The following is a 13,413-nucleotide window of genomic DNA, read 5'->3' as shown; positions in this document are numbered from 1 at the left end:
CCTGAAGATCTCTGTTTCAAAACCATTGGTACCTTTAATGATCTTAACATCCAAGAACTCAATCTCATTGATGGCCTGTGAGCAATCAAAAGTAAGAAAGCTGGTCGTCCCATTCAAATAGTCAATGAACAACCGCAACTGCTCCAAGGTACCACCCCACAACAAAAAGACATCATCCACAAATCTGTTAAAATATTTAAGATGTTCCTTGTATTCGAAATCAGGGTTAAAGATGTATAAATCCTCCCATTGTGCCAATACCAAGTTGGCGTAGGCGTTGGCACATGGGGTGCCCATCGCCACACCCTTGGTTTGTAAGTAGTATCTCTCATCATAGCAAAGAACATTATTCTCAAGTACGATCTCTAAGAGAGACATACATCTAGCCACTATATCATCTGGAACCTTCTTGTTGAAAAGCAATGTTCTAACATATTCCATACCTATGTCATTAGGTATGGATGTGAAAAGTGACTTGACGTCAAGAGTGACAAGTATGTCATCAGCACTGAAAATAGATCTACTATAGCTAGCTAGACTCTCCAAAATGAGGTGTATCCTTCAGGATGTAACTGATCCCCATAACAATGGGTTTCAACATCTTGTCCAAATATATGGACAATGGTTCAGTTAACCATCCCCGACTTGAAACGATGGGTCTCAGGGGAGGGTTCAACACATCTTTATGAATCTTTGGTAAGCCTCTAAAAGATGGCACCATCGGTTTATCCACTAACATGTATGAATACAAGTCCCTGTCTATTATATTGGTTAACATCAAGTCATAAAGATTGGCATGTACACATTTAATCAAATTGTTTAACTCATAGTTATTAATGGAAAGATACGTTTCCTTGTCTGCCAACATGTGTTCCATTTCCCTAGAATAACTAGATTTATTTAGAACAACAATGGCACCACCTTTGTCAGCTTGTCTAATGGCTATTTTATCGTTATTCCGCAAGCTCATTAAAGCTTGTCTCTCTTCTATGGTCAGATTATGGAAATCAGCCTTCACATTCTTGTCATTATACAGATCAAATAAATCAGATTCACATGCCTGTTCGAAAGCCTCTAAGAGAGGATGTTGTTGTGGCATGAAAATAGAAGGTTTCTTAAACAACATATTGTCTGTATTTGCATTGGTATTAGCACTATTTATATCCTGGCCAAACATTAATTTCAAAGCAAGATTTCTAGTAAAAAACTTAATATCAATAATGACGTCCGTTAGGTCATTACAACCTGCAGGTATGAAACCTAAGCCTCTGTTTAAGACAGAAAGCTCATATTGATTTAAGGTGTATTCAGATATATTAACAACTAAGTCCTCAGTTGTGTTACCTTCTTGGTGGGGTGAGTATTTTCTTCGGTGTTCTTCCTTTTCACCGATCTCCCTTGTGGGGACCAAGTTCTCTTGTCGATGGGTTTGTATGGAAGGGGAAAAGAAGGAAACCCTTCCCCTAAACCAAACACTTCATCTTCCACAGAAATAATAAAAGGGTCTATAGAAAGTTGTTTCCTACGAACGTCGAGGCTTTTGTGAACAACCGGAGTGTCTACAGAATGCTGTACATCCACCTTGGCATTTTCATCAGCGTGTACTTGGGCTTCAACAGTAACCAGACGAGATGGCGGAATAGCCGTGATATCAGTTGGTTCCGCTGGTGTAGGTCGTGCATCAAAGACGATGTTCTCATTCAGATGAACCTGGGGTTCTGCAGTAACCAAACGAGATGGCAAAATCATCCTAGCTTCAAGTGGCCCAACTGGCGAGCTAGAAGACGCCGATTCAGTTGCGCCTATAGATGACGCCTTCACAGGGAGGATCTCTTATCTCTCCGGTAAGGTTGATCAGCTGGATTTAAAGGGATACGCTCATATCTAGAGTTATGATATGTACGAGCATTGGGTTTCTCACGGGGCCAAGAGAAAACCTGGCTCTTATTAAAATCAACAAAGTCCCGCTCGAGTTTGCGTTTTTTATCTTGAGATAATCTCAAGTCTAAAGATGTTATAGTACGTTTGAGATCATCGGTGAACATTGTAAATTCAGCATCCCCTAAAGCTTTCAATAGATCATATTCAATGATCTTGACATCTTCCATTAATTGCTGTATAACAGAATCATAATGGTTGATGAGGATCTTAATGTATGAAAAGCTGGTCTCTAGATTGAGCTTCTGCCATTTGGCTAGAAGCTCTGGATCAGAGTCTCCGAACGTTGGCATCTTTAGTACCCTAAGACCTCTGGGTACAAGTTTGAACTTAAGGCAGGCTTCCATGTGTAAACTCTGCCACTGAATGTTACGTATCCTTTGTAGTTTATTCTCAAATCTCCTAGTTAGCAGTAGAATATCCATATTGTTTTTAAAAACGTTCTCAGTTGTCGCTGGTTTGTTCAGTTCTGAGGCTGTTAATTTCAACAGCGGATTTACATCCATTCGGATCAGGTCCTCTAGCATTAGTGATTTACTCGCCAATTTCAAGTTTAAATCACTTTGTTCAGAAGAAGCAGCCATGTCCCAGCAAGAAAAGCACCGACAGTCTCAATATGTAAAAGAACAACTCTTGCTGGATAAAGCACCTTCAAACCGAAAGAAAGTCAATAGTGTAAAATATAAGAAGGTGCACCATGAGCCAAAAGGCTTAAAGAAGATAAATCTCCAGCAGATAAAACACAGGTTTATTCATACACAACACGAACAGACTGCAGTAGGGTAAGCGCTTTCACGTTATGTTTAACGCTTCATCAGACATCAAGGCAGCCTCAAACCATCAGTTTAAATATATATGACTCACAGGTCATATGTTTAAGCTAACAAATCAGAATAAAAACAATGTATATATCAATTGTTAAAATACAAACATCATAAAGTCTTAAAAGCACATGTTAACGTCTTAAAGGTCTATTAGCTAAAAAAGGTTTAAGTGCAATTCTATCATTTAGACCAAACCTGTGTTTTATCTACTGGAGATTTATCTTCTTTAAGCCTTTTGGCTCATGGTGCACCTTCTTATATTTTACACTATTGACTTTCTTTCGGTTTGAAGGTGCTTTATCCAGCAAGAGTTGTTCTTTTACATATTGAGACTGTCGGTGCTTTTCTTGCTGGGACATGGCTGCTTCTTCTGAACAAAGTGATTTAAACTTGAAATTGGCGAGTAAATCAACTATGCTAGAGGACCTGATCCGAATGGATGTAAATCCGCTGTTGAAATTAACAGCCTCAGAACTGAACAAACCAATGACAACTGAGAACGCCTTTAAAAACAATATGGACATTCTACTGCTAACCAGGAGGTTTGAGAACAAACTACAAAGGATACGTAACATTCAGTGGCAGAGTTTACACATGGAAGCCTGCCTTAAGTTCAAACTTGTACCCAGAGGTCTTAGGGTACTAAAGATGCCAACGTTCGGTGACTCCGATCCAGAGCTTCTAGCCAAATGGCAGAAGCTCAATCTAGAGACCAGCTTTTCATATATTAAGATCCTCATCAACCATTACGATTCTGTTATACAGCAATTAATGGAAGATGTCAAGATCATTGAATATGATCTCTTGAAAGCTTTAGGGGATGCTGAATTTGCAATGTTCACCGATGATCTCAAACGTACTATAACATCTTTAGACTTGAGATTATCTCAAGATAAAAAACGCAAACTCGAGCGGGACTTTGTTGATTTTAATAAGAGCCAGGTTTTCTCTTGGCCTCGTGAGAAACCCAATGCTCGTACATATCATAACTCTAGATATGAGCGTATCCCTTTAAATCCAGCTGATCAACCTTACCGGAGAGATAAGAGATCCTCCCCTGTGAAGACGTCATCTATAGGCGCAACTGAATCGGCGTCTTCACGCTCGCCTTTACCAGTTGGGCCACTTGAAGCTAGGATGATTTTGCCATCTCGTTTGGTTACTGCAGAACCCCAGGTTCATCTGAATGAGAACATCGTCTTTGATGCACGACCTACACCAGCGGAACCAACTGATATCACGGCTATTCCGCCATCTCGTCTGGTTACTGTTGAAGCCCAAGTACACGCTGATGAAAATGCCAAGGTGGATGTACCGCATTCTGTAGACACTCCGGTTGTTCACAAAAGCCATGACGTTCGTAGGAAACAACTTTCTATAGACCCTTTTATTATTTCTGTGGAAGATGAAGTGTTTGGTTTAGGGGAAGGGTTTCCTTCTTTTCCCCTTCCATACAAACCCATCGACAAGAGAACTTGGTCACCACAAGGGAGATCGGTGAAAAGGAAGAACACCGAAGAAAACACTCATCCCACCAAGAAGGTAACACAACTGAGGACTTAGTTGTTAATATATCTGAATACACCTTAAATCAATATGAGCTTTCTGTCTTAAACAGAGGCTTAGGTTTTATACCTGCAGGTTGTAATGACCTAACGGACGTCATTATTGATATTAAGTTTTTACTAGAAATCTTGCTTTAAAATTAATGTTTGGCAAGGACATAAATAGTGTTAATACCAATGCAAATACAGACAATATGTTGTTTAAGAAACCTTCTATTTTCATGCCACAACAACATCCTCTCTTAGAGGCTTTCGAACAGGCATGTGAATCTGATTTATTTGATCTATATAATGACAAGAATGTGAAGGCTGATTTCCATAATTTAACCATGGAAGAGAGACAAGCTTTAATGAGCTTCATGGAATAACGATAAAATAGCCATTAGACAAGCTGACAAAGGTGGTGCCATTGTTGTTCTAAATAAATCTAGTTATTCTAGGGAAATGGAACACATGTTAGCAGACAAGGAAACGTATCTTTCCATTAACAACTATGAGTTAAACAATTTGATTAAATGTGTACATGCCAATCTTTATGATTTGATGTTGACCAACATAATAGATAGGGACTTGTATTCTTATATGTTAGTAGATAAACCGTTGGTACCATCCTTTAGAGGCTTACCAAAAATTCATAAAGATGTGTTAAACCCTCCCCTGAGACCTATTGTTTCAAGCCGGGGATGGTTAACTGAACCATTGTCCATATATTTGGATAAGATGTTGAAACCCATTGTTATGGGGATCAGTTACATCCTGAAAGACACACCTCATTTTTTGGAGAATCTAGCTAGCTATAGTAGATCTATTTTCAGTGCTGATGACATACTTGTCACTCTTGACGCCAAGTCATTTTTTCACATCCATACCTAATGACATAGGTATGGAATATGTTAGAACATTGCTTTTCAACAAGAAGGTTCCAGATGATATAGTGGCTAGATGTATGTCTCTCTTAGAGATCGTACTTGAGAATAATGTTCTTTGCTATGATGAGAGATACTACTTACAAACCAAGGGTGTGGCGATGGGCACCCCATGTGCCAACGCCTACGCCAACTTGGTATTGGCACAATGGGAGGATTTATACATCTTTAACCCTGATTTCGAATACAAGGAACATCTTAAATATTTTAATAGATTTGTGGATGATGTCTTTTTGTTGTGGGTGGTACCTTGGAGCAGTTGCGGTTGTTCATTGACTATTTGAATGGGACGACCAGCTTTCTTACTTTTGATTGCTCACAGGCCATCAATGAGATTGAGTTCTTGGATGTTAAGATCATTAAAGGTACCAATGGTTTTGAAACAGAGATCTTCAGGAAATCTTGTTGGAGGAACAACTTATCACATCGTCGTAGCATGCACCCCAGACACGTCCACAATAATATAGTCAAGAACCAAACCATAAAGGTTTCCAAATTAACATCACAAGACTTGGTCTACAATAAACACAAAACTCAATTAGCCAGGAATTTTTTGTCCAGAGGCTATGATCGTGAGCATGTATCAGAACACATCACTATGGGTGATAGACTTAGGGAAGACATAGGAGCCCCCTTGATTAACAGACTTAGAGATCCTTCAGTCCCCAATAAGGCCAAGAACAACTCTAACGTCAATAGAGTTGTTATTCCTTTCACTAATAAAAACAAACATATTATAAACATCTTAAACAACAACTGGAGACTTTTAATGGTAGACGATAGGATTAAGAACCTTGTTGATGAGAGACCTAGAGTTGCATACAGGAATATGTCCTCTCTCAGCAGACTACTTTGCTATGACAGGGTCGAAAGACCCAACAAGTCAATAACCAAGACAGGTACCTATCCTTGTCATACATGCAATCAATGCAGATATATATCCAACACTGACTGTTTTACACATCCCTATACCAAACGCACCTATTCTTTCAGACGTTATGCTGACTGCAAGTCTGACTGTTTAGTATACCTAGCTGGATGCCAGCAATGTAAAATCTTTTATGTTGGCATGACAACCAGAACTCTACGTGAACGCGTTAGGGAGCATATTTATGCTATAGCTAAATGCAACACCACCAATGCACTAGCTAAACACGTAAAGGAACAAGGACCAGCACACTGTTTTCAATTTCAGGTTCTTGAGCTGGTAGCCAAAAATGGCAGATTAGGGGACATCAAAAACAAAATTGAGGAAAGAGAAGGGAAGTGGATACTAAAATTACAAGCGCATAAATTTGGTCTAAATGATAGAATAGCACTTAAACCTTTTTTAGCTAATAGACCTTTAAGACGTTAACATGTGCTTTTAAGACTTTATGATGTTTGTATTTTAACAATTGATATATACATTGTTTTTATTCTGATTTGTTAGCTTAAACATATGACCTGTGAGTCATATATATTTAAACTGATGGTTTGAGGCTGCCTTGATGTCTGATGAAGCGTTAAACATAACGTGAAAGCGCTTACCCTACTGCAGTCTGTTCGTGTTGTGTATGAATAAACCTGTGTTTTATCTACTGGAGATTTATCTTCTTTAAGCCTTTTGGCTCATGGTGCACCTTCTTATATTTTACACTATTGACTTTCTTTCGGTTTGAAGGTGCTTTATCCAGCAAGAGTTGTTCTTTTACATATTGCGACTAAAATATTTATTGAGTTTTCAATATCTTTTGGCAAGTTGCTACTTGATGGATCTGTATTTTGATGAATTTATATGTGTGTGTGTGTGTGTGTGTGTGTGTGTGTGTGTGTGTGTGTGTGTGTGTGTGTCTGCGTGTGTATGTGCCTTTGTAACTAAATATATGTATATATATATATTATAATATGTATATATATATATATATATATATATATATATATATATATATATATATATTTATATATATGAGTTTACCTGATAATATTGAAATCCCACATGATCAAAAACGAGATCATTGAGACGAAAACAGCGAATCTTCAGTTCATCAACTCTTCATAACAACAAGAATTTATGTAAGGAAAGTAACCAGTTGACCAACAAGCACAACAAACCACAGGAAATCAATTGAAACCCACAGAAGTGGGGGGGGGCTACGCTCCCACACACCTCCTAAATATACCAACAACAAAATCACACTATAGTGGAGAAAAGGGCAAACTCCCGTATATTGTCCAACCAGTTACTTTCCCTGGGTAAATTCTCGGAGTTATGAAGAGATGATGAACTGAAGATTTGCTGTTTTCATCTCGATGTTCTCTTCTTCGGTCATGTGGGATATCGATATTATCATGTAGACCCATATAAATATATATATATATATATATATATATATATATATATATATATATGGTTTACTGTCAAAATAATAAAATGTACCTTACCGTCAGTCGGAAGGTCAAACAAAAAGTTGCAAAAAGGCAAAACTGTGGACGCAAATCCTGTCAACTCTGAAACGTCAACACGTAGCTTGTGTTCCCCGTTTTGAGTGTTGGTGTTTTGAATTGGATTGCATTACAGTGGGGATCAGGAAAATTGCCTTTTCCTCACTGTAGTGCGATCTTGAAGTTCGAATATATAATTAGCAGGGGGTGGTGGGTGCAGGGGGATTTGCACCCCTGCAAAACAGTAGAGATATGTTTGAATTTAAAATGATCTATTTTTCAGATGGTGAGCAGTCCAGTCACTGCTGAAAGTCAATTCTTGCCTTCCAAATGAATCAAAATTCTGAGCAGTCGGCTTGCCATTGTTCATTGTTCCGGTTTTGGGATTTGACCATTCGTAGTCAGGGCTTTCAATATTTTGATTGTAAGCCTATATACATATATATATATATATATATATATATATATATATATATATATATATATATATATATATATATATATGGGTCTACCTGATAACACCGACATGCCAAAACACTGACAACGAAATAACCAACACGACAAAACCGAAAAAAAAAAAGTTAAAAAACACAAAACTTCACATGCCTGACAAACGACAATCCCGACAATCAACAAAACAAATTCCTTTCCCGAAAAACACACACGCAACACAAGCACACCAATAACTTTACAAACCTACACTAAACCTTACATACACAACTATCTATGCACTAACCTTAACCCAAACCCTAACCCTAAGGTCCGTCACTATTGCACACTTACCTTGCACGCACCCTAACCCTAACTCACTTAATCTACCCCTAACCCTTAACTCTGTCACTAGAGCATAGGAAGTCTCTGGGACAGGAATCTATCCCTCCAGCATGTTCTGTTTATTGTGATGACAAGGTTTAGGTCCCTAGAGCATGTAGCTCGGAGGGATTGGGATTTCTTTAAGTGGAGCATGTCCAACAGCTCTGGGTTTGACATAGGTTTTATGTTAGGCAGAGATTGCCTCTGAGTAGGCGATATGCGATGGAGTAAAGGTGGAGTTTTTTGAGACGGTCTGCGTAGACCATCCGTTTGAGGCTGGTAATCCTCTTTGTGAGGTATTTCTGTGGCCTTTCCAGTTATTGTAGATGTCTTGTGAGGTACATTCCAAAAGGGGCATTGTACTCTATAATGGCTCTAATGAGTGATGAGTAGAGGGGAACAATGACCTCTTTTTTCCTGGATGAGAAACGTTTTGTGATGAGGTGTGCCATGTAGAAGGATTTTCTGACTACTGTGGTGATGTGATTATCAAAGGAGAGACTACTGTCCACTTGTGTCCCAAGGTCTCTTAACACACTTTTGGTGTTAAGTAGACTACCACTTATGTGGTAGCTCATGGGTACAGAGCTTTTACCAAAGGGAATGACAATGCACTTTTTGGCATTGAGCTTGAGGCCATGACTTTGACACCAGGTATCTGTCTCCATGAGGTCCTTTTGTAAGATGTCCACATCATTAGGAGTTATGATTATGGCTCCTAGTTTGCAGTCATCTGTCAACTTCATTAGCCAAAGACCTTCTGTGTTAGCCTGTACTTCAGAAAAGTAGATACCAAACAGGAGAGGACCCAGGACTGAACCCTGTGGTACTCCACTTGTCACTGGTTTGAATTCAAATTTGGAGTCTGCTACTTTCACAGTGTGGGTTCTGTCTGTGAGCCAGTTGGCAACCCATCTTGTGACATAGGGATTTATACCTAGTTTAGTGAGTTTATCTATAATTCCAGAGTGGGAGATTGTGTCAAAAGCCTTGGCGAGATCTAGATAGGCTGTGTGAACCACCTTACCCTCATCTACGGCTTTGCTGATTGCTTCAAAGAAGTCTATCAGGTGTAGGAGACATGATCTGTCTTTTACAGTCCCGAACTAGGTGGGGTCCAGAGTTTGGAGATTACCAATGTCTTTGTTTATAAGATCCATGATATGTTCCATGGCCTTGCAGACCAGGCTCATTAGGCTAATGGGATGGTAGTTCCCAGGGTCCTTGGTGGCTCCCCCTTTGTGAAGTGGGATAACTGTCGCTGTGCGGCATTCAGTGGGCACAAAGCCTGAGGTGAGGCTATGATTGAACATGGTGCTTAGGTGGGGTACCAGTTCATTCTGCAGTTTGTGTAGAACACAGCCTGAGATGTTGTCAGGTCCCATGGATGCTGTGTTCTTGGCTTTGGAGAGTGTGGTTTTTACCTGTGCAGCCGTGATTACAGGAACTTTGCATTCTTCTGGTATAGAGATGGTCCCTTTAGGGGGTGAGAGGGGGGTAAAGTCAGCACTGAACATATCTGCCAGGATGTTGGCAATATCAGTTGGTTCTGTATATTTAGTCCCATTGTGCTGCAACTCAGAGCAGATCTGAGTGTTGCCATTGAGATTCTTGACATAGCTATAGAATGCTTTGTGGATGTCTTTAGAATCAGTGGCGATTTTGTTTTCATAACTAACTTTGGAGGATTTTATGAGGGATCTCAGCTTCTTACTGAGGCTGACCATGGAGTTCCTCCAATCATGGGATTTTACACTTTTTTGCAACAGTTTCTTTCTTCTGTTGTAGAGTTTGTTTATGGCAGGGGACCACCAGATTGGCTTCCTTTTTTTGGAGGATAGCATCTTGGTTCTGTTAGGGACAGCACGATCAATGCACTCATGTAAGTGCTTATAAAGTGCATTTGTGCAGGATTCAGCAGTCGTACCTCTATTGTCCATCTGCATGGGTGTCATGAAGTTTGCCACTTCTGTGTTAAGAAGCGTGAGGTTGGCTTTGGAGAAATTTTTTAAGGTGGTTTCCCTAATGGGGGTAGGGGCGGGATGCGGATGTCTAGGGTGATTAGCTTGTGGTCGGATCTGACCAACGAGGAATTGACCTCTGGTGTGGAACACCAGTCGCCCATGTTGGTAATGACCAGGTCTAGGATATTGTTGCCCCTGGTGGGGGTGTGGATAAGTTGATCCATGGCGTTGGAATTTGTGAATTCCAGAAAACGTTGTGCAAAAGAGTTGGCACATGAGTAGTTTTCCCAGTTAATGGTGGGGTAGTTGAAATCACCCATTATTAGGGTATTGGGTTGTACCCTAATATTTTCCAGTGTATCAAGAAAAGAGGAGTGGAAATCCTGGAGCATGGTGGGGGATTTGTAGCAAGTTACAGTTTGGATTGTGGTCTTGCCCAGAATTAGTTGCACTTGGATAACATTATCACATACAAGAACAACTAAAAATACTCTACTGTAAAATATACTATTTATAATATGAAAAGTTTCATAGAAATACCCTTAAGACCAGAAGTTGTTTAACTTACAGTTACCTTCCCCTCGGAATCCTTCCAAATATTAATGACATAAAGTGAGGCAAATGTTTTTCAGTTCTCACATGTTTAACAAAGTCAGCAAAAGTCCACTCTTTCCATTTATTCTTAAACAGCCATATTTCACAAATGTGGTTGATGTTTTGCAGTCTCACATTTATTCACTAATTTCCATGTTGCTGTCTTTTTTTCTGTTCATTTCCATCTCCCAGCTCCAGATTTTGGTTCATTTCCATGGTACTCTCAATTCCTCTGGTCAGCTCCTAGGCTTTTCTCATTTTTTTCAAGCATTTTCCTTTGGAACAATGGAAAAGGTTTCACTGGCAATGTCTATCCATGTGTTTCATGATCAGAAGAATGGGAAGCAGAGTCCCCTTCTGCTTGATGGCTCATTTTTTGTTGGACAAACTTTTGCATTTCCTCCTTCGTCTGTTCTACATCAAAAATGACTGACCCTCTAGGAAAATATATGCTGAAGACAACTGAATACAGTAGCTTGAACTTCACACCTGCCTCTTGACATTCCCTGATTACTGGAATACATTTGTTTCTTTTCTGCCTGGTGTACATTCAATAATAATTTCTACAAACAGCACTGTCTCCAACTTGTAATACTTTGCCATTTTCCACAGATTTGTCAGGATCATCTCCTTCTGCTGATATGATTGCATCTTTACTAATATAGGTCTTGTATGATTTCTCATTGTGAGGTATGGAGCATACACACAGTGTGCCTTTCAATTAATGGTTCCTAGTGTGGAATACTAGTCCAGTTGCTTATTTGTGCATTCATAAAATTATTACAGCCTGTTTTTTTTAGTTTCTCTGGTGGAACAGAGAATAACATATTTTCCCTACATATTCTGTCCTTTACCATAGTTTGAAATATTTCTTCTTAAGCAGTCTTATACTTAGCTAGCATTTTCTTAAGTTCAGACAGTGATTTTTGCAGTTTTATCAGCTCATCTTTATATCTGTTTAAAGTTTCTTCTATTTTTTCTAGCCTTTTCTTATTTGAGTTAATATACTCCTTCAGTGTTTCATTTATTTAATAATTTCTGAGCACATTTGACTTATTTTTTCCTGTAGATTACTGAAAGTCTTGTCTTGCATCAGAGCTGGAGCTTGAACTGCTTTTTGCTGAACAACTTCAGGATTCTTCACCTTTTCTAGTTGATTTTCTTTCATGCTCTCTAAGTTTCTTCTTTGCAGGCATCCAGTCAGTGTACTTGCTAGCCAGTAACTGAATTTTACTCAAGCCGATGCTATCACTGGCTATCATTTCTCAGTTTCAGTTTTCACACTGGTAAAGCTGAAGCTAAGCTGTTGATCAGACTGCAGTCATCATTGAAGTCTGCGATTGTAATTTTATGCAGCGAACTGACATAGTTATATTTTGGCTGCATATTATTATTTATATAGTGCTTGATGTTATTAAGCACATCTACACTTCCTCGTGTGTCAGGCAATTCACATTTTCATTGTCAGGTTCCTCGGTTCTTCAGTATGCCTGTCAGAATTCTAACATATATCTTGTTTGTTGTCACTTACATTGTTACCATTCAGACAGTTCAAAGTTTGGTTTAAGAACTGTATAGAATACGGTGAAAAATATATTTATTTAATTTTGCTCCTTGTAGAATTTGTACTCACAAAAGAGTCTTTTACTTTGATACCTCCACTGGGCCATGTTTTACCCAGGCATACTCTAACATTCTTAGGATGTTTTGAAGCTGTACTTCATACTTCATTTTTACTGACACAAACTGTCCAATGGTAAGGACATGGTTGTTTGGCAATGCTGCATTTATGATTGCGGACTTTTGCAAAACTCTTACGATATTTAATTTACTTAATAAGATGGATTCTGCAGAGTATCTGGATGTGAATGTTTTAGGGAAACAGAGATGGTAAATTCAAAGTAAGTTTTATCAAAAACCACACTTCAGTAATTACTTTGTTGACTATTAGAGCTATAACTCATGCCAGCCACTTAAGGAGCTTGTCAGAGCTGGGTCACTAGGGTTAACAGTACTTATGGTACTCAGACTAAACAGTATTTGCAGTACTGAGACTTTTCAGGCTGACACTGCACAGTTTATAGCTCGGAATCTTTCATTCCTCCTCATGATAGGGTCTCAGATCCAACCTTCGGATCCGGCTCGGCCACATTCTACAGACTTGGATCTGACTCTCAAGCTCCTCCATCCTACCCATAATGCACTACATCCACCCAAGTACCTCAGATCTCATTTGCTGCTTCAGTGCACTGGACATGGATCTCGTGCTCTCAAGCTTTGGTTTGGGAGTTATCCTAGTTCTTGATGTTTTTTTCATCCTTAGGTGGATTTTGTAAGTCCTCCGTCCATTTTCCCTTTGAGTGTG

The sequence above is a fragment of the Protopterus annectens genome, chromosome 7.part0 (assembly GCF_019279795.1).
Source record: "Protopterus annectens isolate FY-2018-M chromosome 7.part0, PAN1.0, whole genome shotgun sequence".
In the NCBI taxonomy this organism is placed as follows: Eukaryota; Metazoa; Chordata; order Ceratodontiformes; family Protopteridae; genus Protopterus; species Protopterus annectens.
The sequence above is the reverse complement of the archived record's forward strand: the minus strand, read 5'-3'. Positions refer to the sequence as shown.